The following is a 19,777-nucleotide window of genomic DNA, read 5'->3' on the forward strand; positions in this document are numbered from 1 at the left end:
CGGGCATGGTGGCGCGCGCCTGTAGTCCCAGCTACTCGGGAGGCTAAGGCAGGGGAATGGCTTGAACCCAGGAAGCGGAGGTTGCAGTGAGCCGAGATTGCGCCACTGCACTCCAGCCTGCTGACAGAGCAAGACTCCGTCTCAAAAAAAAAAAAAAAAAGATTCTGTCTCATACCTAGAAGGAAGGAATACTACTCAGAGAGACCAAGAAAAATCTAGACAGACGCCTTCTGGGTTTCCTCACTCAGTCTGTTAGCATTCAATCATACCTTTTTTTGTTCAATCAGATTTCTACATAGCTGTTCACACATTGTTAAACCCAAGCACAAAAATGTACAACTTTCCCTGTATCTCTGAGTCTTCATTCTGAAGGCTCCTGTGTATATACATTAAATAAAATGTGTATGCCTTTTCTCCAATTAATCAGTCTTTTGCGAGCTGATTTTTCAGTGCAACATGAGAGGGTAAAGGAGAACTTTCCTCATGGCGCCTACAAGGTTATTGACCTGACTTTCACCAACACTGAAGTTAAATGAGACAAAGACCCTCAATCCCACTGTTTGAATAAGAAGCCAGCAGCCTCCTGGGTTTTCTCCTATGTTTATATATAAAGTAGAGGAAGAAAATTCTAAGATATTTTATATGAGTTAAAAAAAAAAACAAAAACCTGGAGGCCGGGCACGGTGGCTCATGCCTGTAATTCCAGCACTTTGGCAGGCTGAGGCAGGCGGATCACGAGGTCAGGAGATCAAGACCATCCTGGCTAACACAGTGAAACCCTGTCTCTACTAAAAATACAAAAAATTAGCCGGGCGTGGTGGCAGGCGCCTGTAGTCCCAGCTACTCGTGAGGCTGAGGCAGGAGAATGGTGTGAACCTGGGAGGCGCAGCTTGCAGTGAGCTGAGATCGTGCCACTGCACTCCAGCCTGGGCGACAGAGCGAGACTCCGTCTCAAAAAAAAAAAAACAACTCCGAAAATGGCTGGCTGTGGTGGTTCACGCCTGTCATGCCAGCACTTTGGGAGGCTGAGGCGGGCAGATCACTTGAGGCTAGGAGTTCAAGACCAGCCTGGCCAACATAGTGAAACCTTATTTCTACTAAAAATACAAAAATTAGCCGGGCATGGTGGCCCACATCTGTAGTCCCAGCTACTAGGGAGGCTGAGGGCATGAGGATTGCTTGAACCGGGAGGCAGAGGTTGCAGTGAGCCAAGATTGTGCCACTACACTCCAGCCTGGGTGACAGAGCGAGACTCTGTCTCAAAAAATAAAAATAAAAAAATTAAAAACCTGGATGTAATTATTCCTTTGAGAAAACAAACGTGCTAACAAACTGTTATTTTCATCTTAACAGTTATATGAAACAACTAATCAGGCTGGGCATGGTGGCTCACGCCTGTAATCCCAGCACTTTGGTCGGCCAAGGTGGGCAGATCACTTGAGGTCAGGAGTTCAAGACCAGCCTGGTCAACATGGTGAAACCCCATCTGTACTAAGAATACAAAAATTAGCAGGGTGTGGTTGTGCATGCCTGTAATCCCAGCTGCTTGGGAGGCTAAGGCACGAGAATCACTTGAACCTGGGGAGGTGGAGGTTGTAGTGAGCCGAGATTGAGCCACTGCACTCCAGCCTGGGTGAAAGAGCGAGGCTCTGTCACAAAACAAAAAAAACAAAAACACACACACGCACACACTAATCAAAAGTGAACTCTCCCCTTTTTCCTCTGTTTCAGCAGCTCCCTGACCTTCACAGTTCATGGTTGTCATCACGTGCTCTGTACCTGGTAATGGACATGTTCAGTTTACCCATTTGAAATTCTCAACCCCACTCCATCACCACTGACCCATCCAATCATTTGTGCAGCTAAATTCTAAGCATTGTATAAATACCTCTTCCTTTTCAGCAGTCCAGCTGGCCCAGGTTGAATCCACCTGTGGCTCTCTCATTTCCCTCAATTTCAATTATTCATTTGAAACTATCTTCCAGGATCGACTGTGACATCTTGCATGATAACCACATTCACGTTATTTGCTTCTGTTCTTCCTAACCCGTGTCGCCACCTGTTCATTGAGGGCACAGACAGAATATTCTAAGCTGACTATCACCTGCTGTAAATTCTGGAGGTCTCAGCACAACCTGGAGAAATCCACAGCCCAGAGAGGATGTTAAAGCCATCCTTACCACAAGAGGGAGCTTCTTATTTTTCACTTCTGGAAAATGGCTAAAAACAGAATTTTGGAGTTTTACATAGCACAATATAGATGATAGAAGTAAAGGCAACACCATTCAATTTTGTTTTATTTTCTTTCTTTTTTTTTTCTTTGAGACAGGGTCTCACTCTATTGCCCAGGCAGGAGTGCAGTGTCACGATCACAGCTCATTGCAGCCTCAACCTCCTGGGCTCCAGCGATGCTCCTGCCTCCAGTTAGCTGGGACCACGGGTGTGTACCACCATGCCTGGCTTATTTTTTAAAAAGTTATTTGTAGAGGTGGGGGTCTCACTATGTTGCCCATGTGGTCTCGAACTCTGGGCTCAAGTGGTCCTCCTGCCTCGGCCTCTCAAAGTGTTAGGATTACAGGTGTGAGCCACTGTGGCCAACCTGGTTTCATTTTTATGATTTAACTTTTCCTAGGTTAAAAAAGCAAGTAAGGCCAGGCACAGTGGCTCACCTCTGTAATCCTAGCACTTTGGGAGGTCGAGGCTGGAGGATCACTTGAGCCAAGGAGTTTGAGACCAGCCTGGAGCCTGGGCAACCTAGTGAGACCATGTCTCTACCAGTAAAAGAAAGAAAGAGAAAGAGAGAGAGAGAGAGCAAAAAAGTCTGTGAATCTTAACTGAATTTCTCTGAATATGAGAAGTGCAAGGAAATATCTCTACAAATGGAAAGATGTAGGAGTAACTGAGGTGGTACAAAGGATTCTCTCTGAGATGGTGACATTTACTGTGAGACCTGAAATAATATATTAAGGTAGTAAAAACTTAGGGCAGATGACTCAGGGAAGATGGCAGAGTAGCAAGCATAAAAATGCTTTCTCAGGCCGGGCGCAGTGGCTCACGCTTGTAATCCCAGCACTTTGGGAGACTGAGGCAGGCGGATCATGAGGTCAGGAGTTTGAGACCAGCCTGACTAGCATGGTGAAACTCTGTCTCTACTAAAAATACAAAATTTAGCAGGGCATGGTGGCCTGTGCCTGTAATCCCAGCTACTTGGGAGGCTGAGGCAGGAGAATCGCTTGAACCCGAGAGTTGGAGGTTGCAGTGAGCAGAGATTGCACAACTGCACTCCAGCTGACAGAGCGAGACTCCATCTAAAAAAAAAAAACCAAAAAAAAAACCAAACTGTCTCAGCTGGGTGTGGTGGCTCACAGCTGTAATCCCAGCACTTTGGGAGGCTGAGGTGGGCAGATCACCTGGGGTCGGGAATTCGAGACCAGCCTGACTAACGTGGAGAAACCTCATCTCTACTAAAAATACAAAATTAGCCGGGTGTGGTGGTGCATGCCTGTAATCCCAGCTACTCGGGAGGCTGAGGCAGGAGAATTGCTTGAACCCGGGATGCAGAGGTTGCAGTGAGCCGAGATCGCACCATTGCACTCCAGCCTGGGCAACAAGAGCGAAACTCTGTCTTAAAAAAAAAAAAAAAAGCTGTCTCCCCACCTAGACAACCATTGGACTGACAGAATCATCTGATGCAGCAATGTTATAACTGTGGAGTCTATTGAAGCTTTGCAACTTCCATAAAAAGGATTAGACAGTAAACTATGGCTAATTGTGGTCATTTTATCACTTAGCACAATACAAACTATCATCCCCACCCTTACCCCTGTTGCAGGCAGCTGCGCATGGAGTGTTTTCCTCTAATTTGGCCTCGGGATCTCTCTCAGAAGTGTGGCTATAAACTTTAGTGCTGGCCGGGCGCAGTGGCTCACGCCTGTAATCCCAGCACTTTGGGAGGCCAAGGCGGGCAGATCACGAGGTCAGGAGATCAATACCATCCTTGCTAACACGGTGAAACCCCGTCTCTACTAAAAAAAAAATACAAAAAATTAGCCGGGCATGGTGGTGGGCGCCTGTAGTCCCAGCTACTCAGGAGGCTGAGGCAGGAGAATGGTGTGAACCCGGGAGGCAGAGCTTGCAGTGAGCCGAGATTGCACCACTGCACACCAGACTGGGCGACTGAGCGAGACTCTGTCTCAAAAAAAGCAAAAAACAAAAACAAACAAAAAGAACTTTAGTGCTGCATTGACAGGGCTCCAGGACACTTGGTTGTAGAATATTTACAGTGTGACTTTCATGGGGTCTAATGTTTAAGTGTTAACCCATAACCAAATGTCCTTCACAGGAAACTTGATTATACTGGCAGATGCCCTTACGGTTCTACCTCTGCCAAGTTAATCTCTACCAAGATAGCCAGATAGCCACTCTCTACAGAGCCCTGACCTGGTAATAAGCTAGACGTAGGTGTGGCAGTCAGGTGAGACGTGTGAGACAGCATCAGGCAGGCCAACATATGCACTGTGGGAGTTTCAGAAGGAGAAGAGACAGAGAAAGGTCAGGGGAGACTATTTGGAGAAATAATAGCAGCAAATATTCCAAATTAGATAAAAGCCATGAATGAATGCTGTCATCCAAGAAGCTCAATGAACTCCAGGTAGGATGAATGCAAAGAGAAGGACATGAAGACATATTATACTCAAATTGTCAAAGCCAAACACAAAGGGAGAACCTTGAAGGCAGCAAGAAAGAAGTGAATCATCACATATAAATGATCTTTCATAAGATCATCAGCAGATTTCTCATCAGAAGCGCTGAAGGCCAGAGGTAGTGGGCTGATGTATTCAAGGTCCTTAAAACAAAAAATGGCCACGGTGGCACATCCCTGCTGTCCCAGCTATTCAGGAGTCTGAAGTGGGAGGATCAGTTAAGACCCAAGAGTTCAAGGCCAGCCTAGGTAACATGGCAAGACTCCATCTCAGAAACAGAGACAGCCAAGAATCCAATATCTGGCAACATCGTCTTTCAAAAGTGAGGAGGAAATTAAGGCATGCTCACATGAACAAAAATTGAGGTAGTTTTGTTCTTTTTGTTTTTGCCATTACATGTGCCCTGTGAGAAATGCAAAAGCCTTCTACAGGTTGAAATAGAACACTGGACAATATCTGGAAGGCGTAAGCCCAAATAAAGATCTCAGTAGAAACAAATGCATGGACAATTATAAATGCTAATATTATTGTACAATAATTGTGAACTCCAGTTTTTGTCTTCTACATAATTGAAGACACAAATCCATTAAAAATTATTAGTCTAAAAGCTAGCATTTTAGACTTGGCTTTTGAACTCTATATTTTGTTTTTTTACACAGTTTAAGAGACTAATAAAAAAGAAACTAGGTTGGGCATGGTGGCTCACACCTGCAATCCCAATACTTTGGGAGGCTGAGGCAGGCAGATCACGAGGTCAAGAGATCGAGTCCATCCTTACCAACATGAAGAAATCCCGTCTCTATTAAAAAAAGAAATACGAAAATTAGTTGGGCGTGGTGGCACGCACCTGTAATCTCAGTTACTTGGGAGGCTGAGGCAGGAGAATCACTTGAACTCAGGAGGCGGAGGTTGCAGTGAGCCGAGATTGCACCACTGCACTGCAGCCTGGAGACAGAGAAAGACTCCGTCTCAAAAAAAAAAAAAAGAAAGAAAGAAAGAAACGAATGCACCGAAAATATGTTTGCGTTTTTGAATACATAAAATATAAAGATGTAAATTTATGACATCAAACTGAAAGGGGTGTGAACAGGCATGCCATGGAGCATTGTATTTGCATGCTATTTATGTTAAATTGGCATAAATTTAGAATGTTATGGCCTTAGGATGGTAAACGCAGTCCCCATGGTAATTAACAGAGCAGTAGTGTATACACAAAAGGAAACAATAAATTTAAATGTTTCACTACAAAAAGCAATTAAAGCAAAATAATGCAGAAATGCATGAAATGAGAAGAAAAAAGCTACAAGGCATATTGAAAACAAATAGGAAAATGACAAAACCAAGTCCTTTCTTATCAGGAGTTACTTTATCTATTTATTCATTTTAAGACTATTTATTCATTTTGAGACACAGTCTTGCTCTGTTGTCCAGGCTGGAGTGCAGTGGTACGATCTCGGCTCACTGCAACCTCTGCCTCCTGGGTTCAAGTGATTCTCATACCTCCAAAGTAGCTGGGATTACAGGCATGCGTCACCAAGCCCGGCTAATTTATTTCTATTTTTAGTAGAGACAGGGTTTCGCAATGTTGGCCAGGCTGGTCTGGAACTCCTGGCCTCAAGGGATCTGCTCACTTCGGCTTCCCCAAATGCTGGGATTACAGGCGTGAGCCGCAGCACCTGGCAATGTGAGTTAATTTTAATGTATAATGTGAGAAAGGGTTCTCAGTTCATCTTTCCGCAGGTCAATATCCCATTTTCCCAGCATGTTGTTGAAAACCCATTCCCTATGAAAGCATCTTGGACCATTTGTTGAAAATCAATGAGCCATAAACAAAGAGTGTCTTAGTCCATTTGTGCTGCTATCATGGAATACCACAGACTGGGTAATTTACAAAGAATAGAAATTGACTTTCTCACAGTTCAGAAGGCTTAGAAATCCAAGAAGGCACTGGCATCTGGATTCAGCATTGCTGCATTCTCACAGGGTGGAAGACAGGAGGGCAAGAGAGGGCAAATTGCATTCATCAAACCCTGTATAATGTCATTAATCTATTCACGAGGGCAGAGTCCTCATGATCTAAACACCAAAAGGTCCCTCCTCCCAATAGTGTTGCAATGGGAATTAAGTTCTGACTTATAAATTTTAGAGAGGACACAAATATTTAAACCATAGCTAAGGGACTCTCAGTTCTGCCCTGCTGGTCTATATAGCTGACAATTTGCCAGTAAGTCTGGTTACTTTACTACCCACCTGATGATGAAGCACCCCATTCCATTCCACATGATAGTCATGCAGGTATAGAAATGGTTTTAAAGCCACAAGAGCATCCCTTAGACAACCTAGATGTACTTCTATTTTAGGATACATCCTGTAAAAGAAATTTTCTGAAAAACATAATAATGGGTCATGCCATGGTTGCTCCACATGAAACGCTCGGGGCACTCACTGTAAAATCAGCCCAAAGGACTGGGCACATTGGCACATTGGCAAACAAGAAAACTGCCACAGACAGTAAGCTTCCACACCCATAATCTCAGCTACTCAGGAGGCTGAGGCAAGGGGATTCTTGAGGTCAGGAGTTTGAGGCCAGTTTGAGCCACACAGCCAGATTCCACCTCAATAAGAAAAAAGAAGAAGAAAACAGCTACAATTTACACGGATACCAGATACGCTTTGGGTGTCTTTCACGCAGTGGACACAGTCTCAAAACCTGGAGGATTTACAGCTTGTCCTGGTTACCTATTACCTATCATCTATTACCAATGGACATGTAATTCATGCACTATTACAGGCTATTCATCTCCCTACCAAAGTGGCTACTGTTCACTGTTCAGTCCATATTAAGGAGACATCCTATGTCTTTCAGGAATGATATGGCTTAAATACTGCTAAATAGAAAGACAAATATACCCCTTTATCCTTCCTCCCTGCAATTTATAAGCCTGCCTTTTTTTTTTTTTTTTTTAGGTGAGGTCTTGCTCTGTCACCCAGGCTGCTGGAGTGCAGTGGCATGATCACAGCTCACTGCAGCCTCGACCTTCCAGGCTCAAGTGATCCTCTGACTTCAGCCTCCAAAGTAGCTGAGACCACAGACATGTGCCACCATGCCCAAATAATTTATTTTTTTATTTTTTGTAAAGGCTGTCTTTAACTCTGGTTGATATTACTATCAGGTAAATGTCCCATAATCTGAAGGAGGCCAATAGATACAAAAGAGAGACAAAAAATTATTGGAGAGATTATATAAGTCTCATGACTAATAATTACAGTAACTTGTTAACAATTGTCATTGTTAATGAAAATCAGATTATATCAAACATACTCCCTGTAGCCCCTTTCTTTTTTTTTTTTTGGAGACAGAGTTTCACTCTTATTGCCTGGGCTGGAGTGCAATGGCACGATCTCAGCTCACTGCAACCTCTGCCTCCCGGGTTCAAGCAATTCTCCTGCCTCAGCCTCCCAAGTAGCTGGGATTACAGGCATGCGGCACCATGCCCGGTTAATTTTTTGTATTTTTTAGTGGAGACAGGGTTTCTCCATGTTGGTCAGGTGGTCTCAAACCCCCTACTTCAGGTGATCTGCCGCCTCGGCCTCCCAAAGTGCTAGGATTACAGGCGTGAGCCACCATGCCCGACCAGCCCCTTTCTTTTGATATTTTGCTTTGCACTAATCTCCCACCAGCTGGGACATTTACAGAGATGGGAAATAGTTAAGAAAATTTAAAAAAAAGAAAAGAAAAGAAAACTGGCTGTTCCCTGGCAATTACAAAATTTCTGACCCAATTATTTCTCACAACACTACTTACTTGTAAATCTCACACAATTTCATTCCTATGTATATATTCAAGAGAATTGAAGGCAGGGACTCACACAGATGCATGTATTCTAATACATGTATTCTAATAGCAGCCTTATTCACAGTAGTCAAAATGTGATTGTGGAAACCCACATGTTTATCAACATATAAATGGATGAGAACAGTGTGTTTTAACTATACAATGGAAATTATTTAAGCACTAAACAAGAATTTCTGATATGTGCCACCACACGGATGAATCTTGAAAATATTATGCTAAGTGAAATTAGCCAGATACAGAAATACAAATATTGTATGCTTTCACTTATATGAGATGCCTAGCATAGTCAAATTCACACAGAGAGAAAATAGAATAGAGATTATCAGGACCTGGGGGTAGGAGAGAATAGGGAATTATGTGTATGTATATGGGATGCTAAGTAGAAACAGTAAGTGGTATGGTAACATGTATAGTATAATCCCATCCAGTATGTATTTTAGTTTGTACCAGCATTGAAAAAGGGTCTTCCAGATGGACAATCCCAGTGGTTACAGTTGCCATAGGCAACAATGCCCCCTGGGCCACATCTTGGAAGTCTATTCGAATTACATTTCAATGCAATTTATTCTTACGAATACTCTAATGAAACAGCTCTTATCAAGGCACCCAGTGACCAAACACTTGTCAAAATCTACGTCAACCCTGTTTCCTTGTCTTATTCAAACTCTCAGTTACCTGTGACAGAGTTGGCCACTCTCTCATCTTGAAATACCTTCTTTTGGAGGCTTCCAGGAGAGGACATCCACCTCTTAATCCTCCTGCCTCACTGTCTTGCCCAGTCTCTTCCAGGCTCTTCCTCCTGCTAACCTCAGGGGTTGCCAGCACCTGGACTCCTCTTGAGCACTCAATTTTTTAATTTATTTTTTATTTTTATTTTTGAGATGGAGTCTTGCTCTGTCACCCAGGTTGAAGTGCAGTGGCACGATCTCAGCTCACTGCAACCTCCACTTCCTGGGTTCAAGCAATTCTCCTGCCTCATCCTCCCAAGTAGCTGGGACTACAGGCACCTGCCACCACACCCGGCTAATTTTTGTATTTTTATTAGAGACGGGGTTTCACCATATTGGCCAGGCTAGTCTCAAACTCCTGACCTCATGATCTGCCTGCCTCGGCCTCCCAAAGTGCTGGGATTACAGGCGTGAGCCACTGCACCTGGCTGAGCAGTCATTTTCTGTTATAATTCGCTCCTAACCCTGAAACCAGGTGGCCTGTTCTGCACCCAGGACTTCAAATAACCTCCACATGAAAATATTCTCAATATTCCATCCAGATCTCCCTTGCAAGCTCCAGATTCCCAGGTCCAGTGGCCTGCTGAAAAATCTTCCCTTGTTTGGCTCAAATATATCATGGCTGAACATGAAACGTAACCCTTGACTTCCCCTCCTATCAACTCCCTGAGTCTTGTTCCTCTGAGTAAGAAGCAGCACCCAGGGGCTCCGAACAGTAGGACACATCTTTCACTCTCTTCTCTCTTTTCACATCATCAGAAGTTCTACAGGAGCTACCTCTGCCTGGTTCACTCCCACTCAGGTTTCGGGTTTTAATTCGAGCACCAGTCCCCACACCAGGGAAGCCTCCACTAACCTCTCAGACTCGTTTGGGAACCCCCTCCATTATCATATGCTGTCAGATCCACACACCCTTCTCTACTGCACTGAACACTATCAGCACTGGTCCTTTATGTTTATGTCCAGACTCCACTAAATAGTGGGAATGATAGGGCCTTTCTCTACCATCCCACCCACCTCCAAAAACACTGCTCAGGTTCATATCTAGATTTCTAAATACACAACTTTCTGTTAACATCCACTAACACTAGCCAAGTCCAGGCCAGCACGACCTATCTTGCAACTACTACTGTGGTTTTCAAACTGGTCTTCCAGCTCCCCTCTAGCATCTTTTTTTCCCACCCAAGAGAAGGAGTAAGCTTCTTCAAACACTAATGAAAATTGCTGCTTTGCTCAAAATCCAGTAACTGTCTATCACATGGCGACAAGATCCCATGTGATCTGGCCCCTGCCTACATATTGAAGCCCATCTGTTATTACCTTGGCACTATAGCTGTGGTCCAAGGATCGACAATATAGCTGACACCTGGAAGCAAGTGCGGAATGTAGACTTTCTTTCTTTCTTTCTTTTTTTTTTTTTTTTTTGAGACCTAGTTTCATTCTTGTGGCCCAAGCTGGAGTGCAATGACGCGATCTTGGCTCACTGCAACCTCTGCCTCCTGGATTCAAGCGATTCTCCTGCTTCAGCCTCCTGAGTAGCTGGGATTACAGACGCCCACCACCATGTCCGGCTAATTTTTTGTATTTTTAGTAGAGATGGGGTTCCACCGTGTTAGCCAGGATGGTCTCGATCTCCTTGCCTCGTGATCCGCCGCCTAGGCCTCCCAAAGTGCTGGCATTACAGGCGTGAGCCACTGCACCCGGCCAGGAATGCAGACTTTCATGCCCTACTCTTAATCTGCTGAATCAGAAGCTGAATTTGAAGATCTGTATTTCCTGTGAAAGTTTGAGAAGTACGTCTCATAGGCTTCCCCCTCAACCTGATTCAGCCCTAAGGGTATTGCATATTCCTCACCACTGAGGTATCTGAATCAACAGAATGTCTGAGGTGGCAAAGACCCAGAAGGGCTGCAAAATGCTTGGGCAGGAACTGGGAGAGGACACTAGAGAGACGGTCCCAAGAAGACCATGCGGCCAAGGGAGAGGCTGCCTCTCTAGCACTGCCATGGCATGTCCCACTACTCCTGAAGTACAGGAATGGCCACTCATGGGAACTGACCGGGAGTGATTGTGTGCGCAGTCAGCAACAGACTGAGGCTGGAGTGCTTGTAGCAGGACGAGCTGCAGACAAAACCCCTCAGACATCGAGTTAAAGAAGGAAGGGCTGGCCGGGCGCAGTGGTTCACGCCTGTAATCCCAGCACTTTGGGAGGCCGAGGCAGGCAGATCACGAGGTCAGGAGATCGAGACTATCCTGGCTAACACGGTGAAACCCCGTCTGTACTAAAAATACAAAAAATTAGCCAGGTGTAGTGGCGGGCACCTGTAGTCCCAACTACTTGGGAGGCTGAGGCAGGAGAATGGCGTGAACCCGGAAGGTGGAGCTTGCAGTGAGCCGAGATCGCGCCACTGCACTCCAGTCTGGGCAACAGAGCAAGACTCTGTCTCAAATAAAAAAAAAAAAAAAAAAGAAGGAAGGGCTTTATTCGGCCAGGGGCATCGGCAAGACTCACATCTTAAAAACCGAACTCCCCGAGTGAGCAATTCCTGTCCCTCTAAACGGCTTACAACACTAAGGGGGTCCGCGTGAGAGGGTCGTGATCGATTGAGCAAACAGGGAGTACGTGACTGGGGGCTGCATGCACCGACAATTAGAACAGAACATAACAGGACAGGGATTTTCACAGTGCTTTTCTCTTCGATGTCTGTAATCTACAGATAACATAACCGATTAGGTCAGGGGTAGATCTTTAACTACCAGGCCTAGGGTGTGGCGCCGGGCTGTCTGCCTGTGGATTTCATTTCTGCCTTTTAGTTTTTACTTCTTCTTTCTTTGGAGGCAGAAATTGGGCATAAGACAATATGAGGGGTGTCTCCTCCCTTATGCTCACACACTGAGGCTGGAGTGCTCACACACTGAGGCTGGAGTGCTCACACACTGAGGCTGGAGTGCTTGCACCCTGCTACCGATGTGCTCACCCTGGGATTCAGGGAAGCATGCACACAGGCAAGCAGGAAAAACACGAGGATCCTGGAAGGGGATGGGCAGAACGTGATGGAGGAGAGAGGTTTCTGCTTCCTCCAAGGGCCAAAAGTCACCGTCTGACATGTGAACGAGATACTCTAACAGAGTTCGGGGGTGGGGTAGGGGCAGATACCCAGTACCTGCCACAAAGGCCAGTAGTAAAGTCACAACAAATACCAAAATGTCATGTTTCAAAGGCTCTTTAGATAAGCATTGATTTTAAAACCATATAAGAATTAAACTTGTTGCCAGGCACCATGACTCATGCCTGCAATCACAACACTTTGGGAGATTGAGGTGGGAAGATGGCTCGAGGCCAGGAGTTCAAGACCAGCCTGAGCAAGATAGCAAGACCCCATTTCTCAAAAAAAAAAAAAAAAAAAAAAAAAAATTTAGCTGAGTTTGGTACCATGCACCAGTAGTCTTAACTACTTGGGAGACTGAGGCAGGAGGATATCATGAGCCCAGGTGCTCAAGGCTGCTGTGAGCTATGATTACACCACTGCACTCCAGTGGATAACAGAATAAGATGCTATCTCTAAAAATTAAAAAAAAAGAATTAAATCTACTTGTCTATTACACATAAACTTCAAGCAACTCAAGGATCCAAGAGAATACAAAATGGAAAGAAAAATTTTATTAACTGACTTTACCAAAACAAACCCACCACCTATTCAACTTATGAAAGCTCTTTTTAAAATCAACTTTTATTTTAGATTCAGGGAGTACACATGCAGGTTTTTCCTTGGGTATTTTGTGTGATGCTGAGGTTTAAAGTATGATTGATTCCATCACCCAGGTAGTGAGCATAGTACCCAACAGGTAGTTTTTCAAACTTTCACCTCCCTCCCTCCCCCATCTACTAGTCTCCAGTATGTATTGTTCCCATCTTTATGTCCACGTTTACTCAATGTTTAACTCCCATTTAATATTATTATTATTTTTTTGAGATGGAGTCTTGCTCTGTCGCCCAGGCTGGAGTGCAATGGCATGATCTCGGCTTATTGCAAACTCCGCCTCCTGGGTTCAAATGATTCTGCTGCCTCAGCCTCCCGAGTAGCTGGGATTACAGATGCCCGCCACCATGCCCAGCTAAGTTTTGTATTTTTAGTAGAGACGGGGTTTCACCATGTTGGCCAGGCTGGTCTTGAACTCCTGACCTCATGATCCGCCTGCTTTGGCCTCCCAAAGTGTTGGGATCACAGGCGTGAGCCACTGTACCCGGCTGTTTAACTCCCATTTCTAAGTGAGAATATGTGGTATTTTGTTTTCTGTTCCTGTGTTAATTTGTTTAGGATAACAGCCTCCAGCTGCATCCATGTTGCATCAAAGGACATGATTTTATTCTTTTTTTTTTTTGAGACGGAGTCTTGCTCTGTCGCCCAGGCTGGAGAGCAGTGGTATGATCTTGGCTCACTGTAACTCCTACCTCCCAGGTTCAAGCAATTCTCCTGCCTCAGCCTCTCGAGTAGCTGGGACCACAGGCATGCACCACCATGATCGGCTAATTTTTGTATTTTTACTAGAGACGGGATTTCACCATATTGGCCAGGCTGGTCTCGAACTCCTGACCTTAGGTGATCCACGCCTCCCAAAGTGCTGGGATTATAGGCGTGGGCCACTGCCCCTGGCCGATTTTTTTTTTTTTTTTAATGGCTGCGATGAACCTTTGTGTAAAGAAAATTTACAAAGATACTTCACATTAATTTTTTAATATAAGACTTAGGAATCCATAGTGAAGATCTATTTTGTCAATAAGCCACTGATAAAGACAATATTTATGTATTTTATAACATTTCTTTGATGTGGCAAATTTTCTGGAACATTATACATGAGTAAATTTCGTTAAGACTTTCCTGAATTACTTATGTACATTTACCTCCAGTCGGGTGAAGATGAAGAGCCTTCAATCCAACAAAGTTATAGACATATATCCATGGAAGTGACGAGCAGGTCATTTCATCAGGAAACTCTCATACTTGTCAGGAGATAGATGCTGCACATGGAATTAGTTCTATTCCTCAGAAATTTATATATATTTGTAAGAAATGTGATTTTAATTCAATACTATATAGTTTATGTTATTGTGTACACAGCATATGTTTACTCCATAAGCAGGACTTTGACTCCATTATCAGGTTTAATACTTTTCCAGGTGTTTTGTTTTTAGTTTCCTGGGCAAATAGTGCTATCATCTCCAATCAAGATATTTGCTTCTTCCATCTGGTTCTTCATAGTGATTTTTTTTTTTTTTTTTTTTTTTTTGAGACTGAGTCTCGCGCTGTCACCCAGGCTGGAGTGCAGTGGTGCAATCTCAGCTCACTGCAACCTCTGCTTCCTGGGTTCAAGTGATTCTCCCACATCAGCCTCCCAAGTAGCTGGGATTATAGGTGGCCACCACCATGCCTGGCTAATTTCTGTATTTTTAGGAGATATGGGGTTGCACCATGTTGGCCAGGCTGGTCTTGAACTCCTGACCTCAAGTGATCCACCCTCCCCGGCCTGCCAACATAATGATCATTTTTTGACAGTAAGTACTATAGACTACTGTAATAATAAGTGGGGTAAAATAGACATATTTGCTTTCATTAGATTCTGTTCCTCCTTTCACTGGGAAGCCTCTCACCTACCAGTTCCTCATCGTGCTGTGCTCTGAAACATACCTTAATGAGGAATCTGATATCCAAAAAATTCATCTTCAAAATGGAAGACAAAAGAAAAACTTTCCCAGGCTTAAAAATATATATATTGAGAGAATGTGTTCCTACTACACCAGACCTACAAGAAAGATCAAAGGAAGGTCTTCAATTTGAAATAAAAAAATGTCAAAATCCACAGGGAAAAACAAAGAGCACCATTAGAGATTATGTAAGTGGGAACGACAAATGGTATGTGTATTTCTTCATCTTTCTTCTTGTTATAGATTTAAAAGGCAACTGTGTAAAATAATAAGTAGTTAATGGATTGTTGGGCTTACAACATAGAAGAATGTAACATGTGCATTATATTTACAAATGAAACCATAAAAAAGTGAGCTAACTAAATGACTACCAAAGCAAAGTAGAAAGAATGTATTGTTGGATGTGTAAACCTAAGGGTTGTTACACATGCAACAAATACCCCAGAAAGGCAAAAAATATAATAGGGCTTTAGAGGATAAATATGTTTGTATATCACTGGAATTTATCCATAGATCACTGGAAAATTGACCCTGATTGTGATAAGTTATTTACATGATAAACACTTCAGTAAACACTACAGAACCTCAAGTCATCCTACATTGTAAAGATGTATTGGATGAAAGCAGAATTTACTATCCTTCCTAAATTAAAAATGGACACTACATACATTCTATAACATTATGAGGACAAGATTTCCCTCATTCATCCAACTTGGAAGTTTTCATGTTATATTACGTATTTCCCCTTCAGCATTCACTCTACCAATTAGAATCAGAAAATTGTTTCTTGTGCAGGTCGTGATCTCTCTACATCCATTTCTTGAACTTCTAGCCCAGGTACAGAATTACATTTCAACGATCCCTTATTTTGCATTATATGTTCTCATATTTTTTTTTTTTTTTGAGACGGAGTCTCGCTGTGTTGCCCAGGCTGGAGTGCAGTGGCGCAATCTCGGCTCACTGCAACCTCCGCCTCCTGGGATCACGCCATTCTCTTGCCTCAGCCTCCCGAGTAGCTGGGACTACAGGCGCCTGCCACCACGCCCAGCTAATTTTTTGTATTTTTAGTAGAGACGGGGTTTCACCGTGTTCGCCAGGATGGTCTTGGTCTCCTGACCTTGTGATCCGCCCCCCTTGGCCTCCCAAAGTGCTGGGATTACAGGCGTGAGCCACCAGGCCCGGCCTCCCTGACTTTTTTTTATGGTGCAAAAATACACATAAAATAAAATTTACCCTCTTTTTTTTTTTTTTTTGAGACGGGGTCTCACTCTGTCTCCAAGTTGGAGTGCAGTGGCACGATCTCTGTTCACTGCAATCTCTGCCTCCTGGGTTCAAGCAATTCTCTTGCCTCAGCCTCCTGAGTAGCTGGGACTATAGGCGTGTGCCATTCTCCTGCCTCAGCCTCCCGAGTAGCTGGGACTACAGGTGCCCGCCACCACGCCCAGCTAATTTTTTTGTATTTTTAGTAGAGACGGGGTTTCACTGTGTTAGCCAGGATGGTCTCAATCTCCTGACCTCGTGATCCACCCGCCTCGGCCTCCCAAAGTGCTGGGATTATAGGCGTGAACCACCACGCCCGGCCCAAGTTGTTTTTTCCAACACTTGTAAGAAATATTGTCAGTTCAATGTCAAGTTTCATCACTTCCTAGTTCTACTTTCCCCAAAACAGTAGCACCAGAGTACAATGCACCAAGTTCTTTGCCACTTTCTACAACGGTTCATCTTTTCTCTATTATGCAGTAATATTGTCCTCAATTCTGAGACCACATTAGTATTGCCTTTATTGTCCATATAGCCACCAAAATTTTGTACATGATTTTTTATGTGCCCTAGTAAGATGGAAGCTTTCTCTATTCCTCTTTTTATTTTATTTATTTTTTTTAGAGAAGGGGTCTTGCCACACTGCCTAGGCTGGTCTTGAACTGCTGGGCTCAAGCGATCCTCCTGCCTCACCCTCCCAAAGTGCTGGCATTATAGGCATGAGCCACCATACCCGGCCTGCCTGTCCTCTTTTGTGAGCTCTTACCAGTGTCCAAATACAAAATTATTACAAATTTAAGTACTGGTAGATTTAGTGTCTGATGAGGGCCTGTTTTCTGATTCACAGATAGTTGTCTTTTTGTTTGTTTTTTGAGACAGAGTCTCACTCTGTCACCCAGGCTGCAGAGCAGTGGCACGATCATGGCTCACTGCAGCCTCAGCTTGCCTGGGCTTGGGTGATCCTCCCACCTTAGCCTCCTGAGTAGCTGGAACTATAGGCGTGTGCCACCATACCCAGCTCATTTTTGTATTTTTTGTAGAAATGGGGCTTCATCATGTTGCCCAGGCTGGTCTTGAACTCCTGGGCTCAAGTGATCTGCCGACCTCAGCCTCCCAGAGTGCTGGGATTACAGGCATGAACCACCATGCCTAGCCTCATAGATAATTATCTTAATGTATCCTCCAAGGCAGAGAGCAAAAAAGCAAGCTGTTGGGAGGACTCACATTAGGTAACCAATTTCATTATTGAGGCACCACTCTCATGATCTAATCCAATCCGTATTATATTCCAAAGAAGACATTCCCTAATCCGTCACATTAGGGAAATGGATTAGAATGAGTGAATTTTATGAAGACACATTTATTCCCTAACAGGTGGTATGCTTTTCGTTGTTGACTTTTTAGAGTTCTCTAAGCAGTCTGCATATTAATTTCTTGTCAGATACATGATTTGGAAATACTTTCTCTCATTCTATGGGTTGTCTATTTTGATGCCGAAAGTTTTAAAATTCCATATATTTCCATTTATTTTTTCTCTTATGGGTCATGCCTTTGGTGTCATATCTAGGAAATCACTGGAAAATCCAGATTCATAAACCTTTTGCCTTATACTTTTTTTTTTTTTGAGACGGAGTCTCACTCTGTCGCCAGGCTGGAGTGCAGTGGCGCAATCTCAGCTCACTGCAACCTCTGCCTCGTGGGTTCAAGTGATTGTCCTGCCTCAGCCTCCCGAGTAGTGGGATTACAAGCATGAGCTACCATGCCCAGCTAATTTTGTATTTTTAATAGAGACGGGGTTTCTCCATATTGGTCAGGCTGGTTTTGAACTCCTGAACTCAGGTGATCTGCCAGCCTTGGCCTCCCAAAGTGCGGGATTACAGGCGTGAACCACCGTGCCTGGCCAGGGAAGGGTACATTTTCATTCTGTTGCATATAGTGTGCATTTTCCCCCAGCATCATTCTATGGAAATACTGTCCTATCCTCCATTGTACCGTCATAGTACGCTTGTCAAAAATTGTTGGACTCATTATGCAAACGTGTATTTCTGTGCTGTCTATTTTGTCACAATGGTCTATTTCTTTGTCAGTATGCTGATATTAAATTTTTTTATTAGTATAAATTTGCTGTAAGTTTTGAAATCAGGAAGTGTGAGTCTACCAACTTTGCTCTTGTTTTTCAATTTTTTTTTTTTTTTGAGACAGAGTCTTGCTCTGTTGCCCAGGCTGGAGTGCAGTGGCGCAATCTCGGCTCACTGCAAGCTCCACCTCCCAGGTTCAAGCCATTCTCCTGGCTCAGCCTCCCGCCTGAGTAGCTGGGACTACAGGCACCCACCACTGTGCCCGGCTAATTTTTTGTATTTTTAGTAGAGATGTGTTAGCCAGGATGGTCTCGATCTCCTGACCTCGTGATCCACCCGCCTCGGCCTCCCAAAGTGCTGGGATTACAGGCATGAGCCACCGCGCCCGGCGTTTTTCAATTTTTGTTTTGTATATTCAGAGTCCCTTGAGATGCCATATGTAAAACAATGGAAAAATGGGTCCTAAAAACTAATCAAGTGGTCAAAGCTATCCCTAAAAGGCTAGCAGGGAGCAAAAAGTGCTATTTCTCAATGAGAAAATAAAAATCTTAGAGAGATGTTTTGAAAAATGCCATGTCACTTTTGAAAGTGGGCCACATGGTAAGAACAAAATAAGCATTCACACACTAAAGCAGAAAAAAGCTGAAATTCTTGGAAGTCTTAGAGCTGCCTCTACAATGGGAAAAATCACCCCTCTGCTTCATGATAAACTGAGTATAAAGACTGAGAAAGCGTTAAGTATGTGGCTAGAGGACACACCGCTGAACAACATCCCTTTTGATAATAAAATAAAGTGGGAAAAAACAGCCTCTATGAATACCACTGTGAGATGGTTGAGGAGAGCAAGAAAAAGGAGTTTCAGGCCAGTATTGTCTGGCTGGGCTAGCTACATAAAGCACCAGAGCCTCAAAAATTTAAAGACCACAGGAGAAGTGACACTGGCTTATGCCATGGCAATATTAGCATTCCCAGCAGAGCTCACAAAACTCATAAAAAGGAAGTCTACCTTCCAGAGCAAGTCCTCCATTGCAATGAATTGGGCAAGCCCTAGTAAAAGAAAGAGGTCCAGTGGTACCTACATCCATGACTGCCAAGGAGGCCCTGGGGTTCAGGGCCTGAAAAGATCACCTACTCTGGTGCAATGTGGCAATGTGGCAGGTCACAAGAAAAAGCCAGGCCTTGGCTACTGAGCAAATAATCCCTAGATCCTTTAGAACAAAAGCAAAACTTGCCTGCCTCCTTTCTGGCAGATGACCATCTTGTCCTTGGAATGGTTCTACCAAGGCTTCATTCCTGACGTGAAGAAATATCTTGAAGAGAAGGGGCTGCCACTCAAGGTCCTTCTCATAATTGACAATGTTCCTGGCCATCTCCAATGTCTCTGCTTTGCCACTAAGAATGTGGAAGTGACGTCCCTGCTGCCTAACACTACATCACAGTGACAGTTA

The sequence above is a fragment of the Pongo pygmaeus genome, chromosome 20 (assembly GCF_028885625.2).
Source record: "Pongo pygmaeus isolate AG05252 chromosome 20, NHGRI_mPonPyg2-v2.0_pri, whole genome shotgun sequence".
In the NCBI taxonomy this organism is placed as follows: Eukaryota; Metazoa; Chordata; class Mammalia; order Primates; family Hominidae; genus Pongo; species Pongo pygmaeus.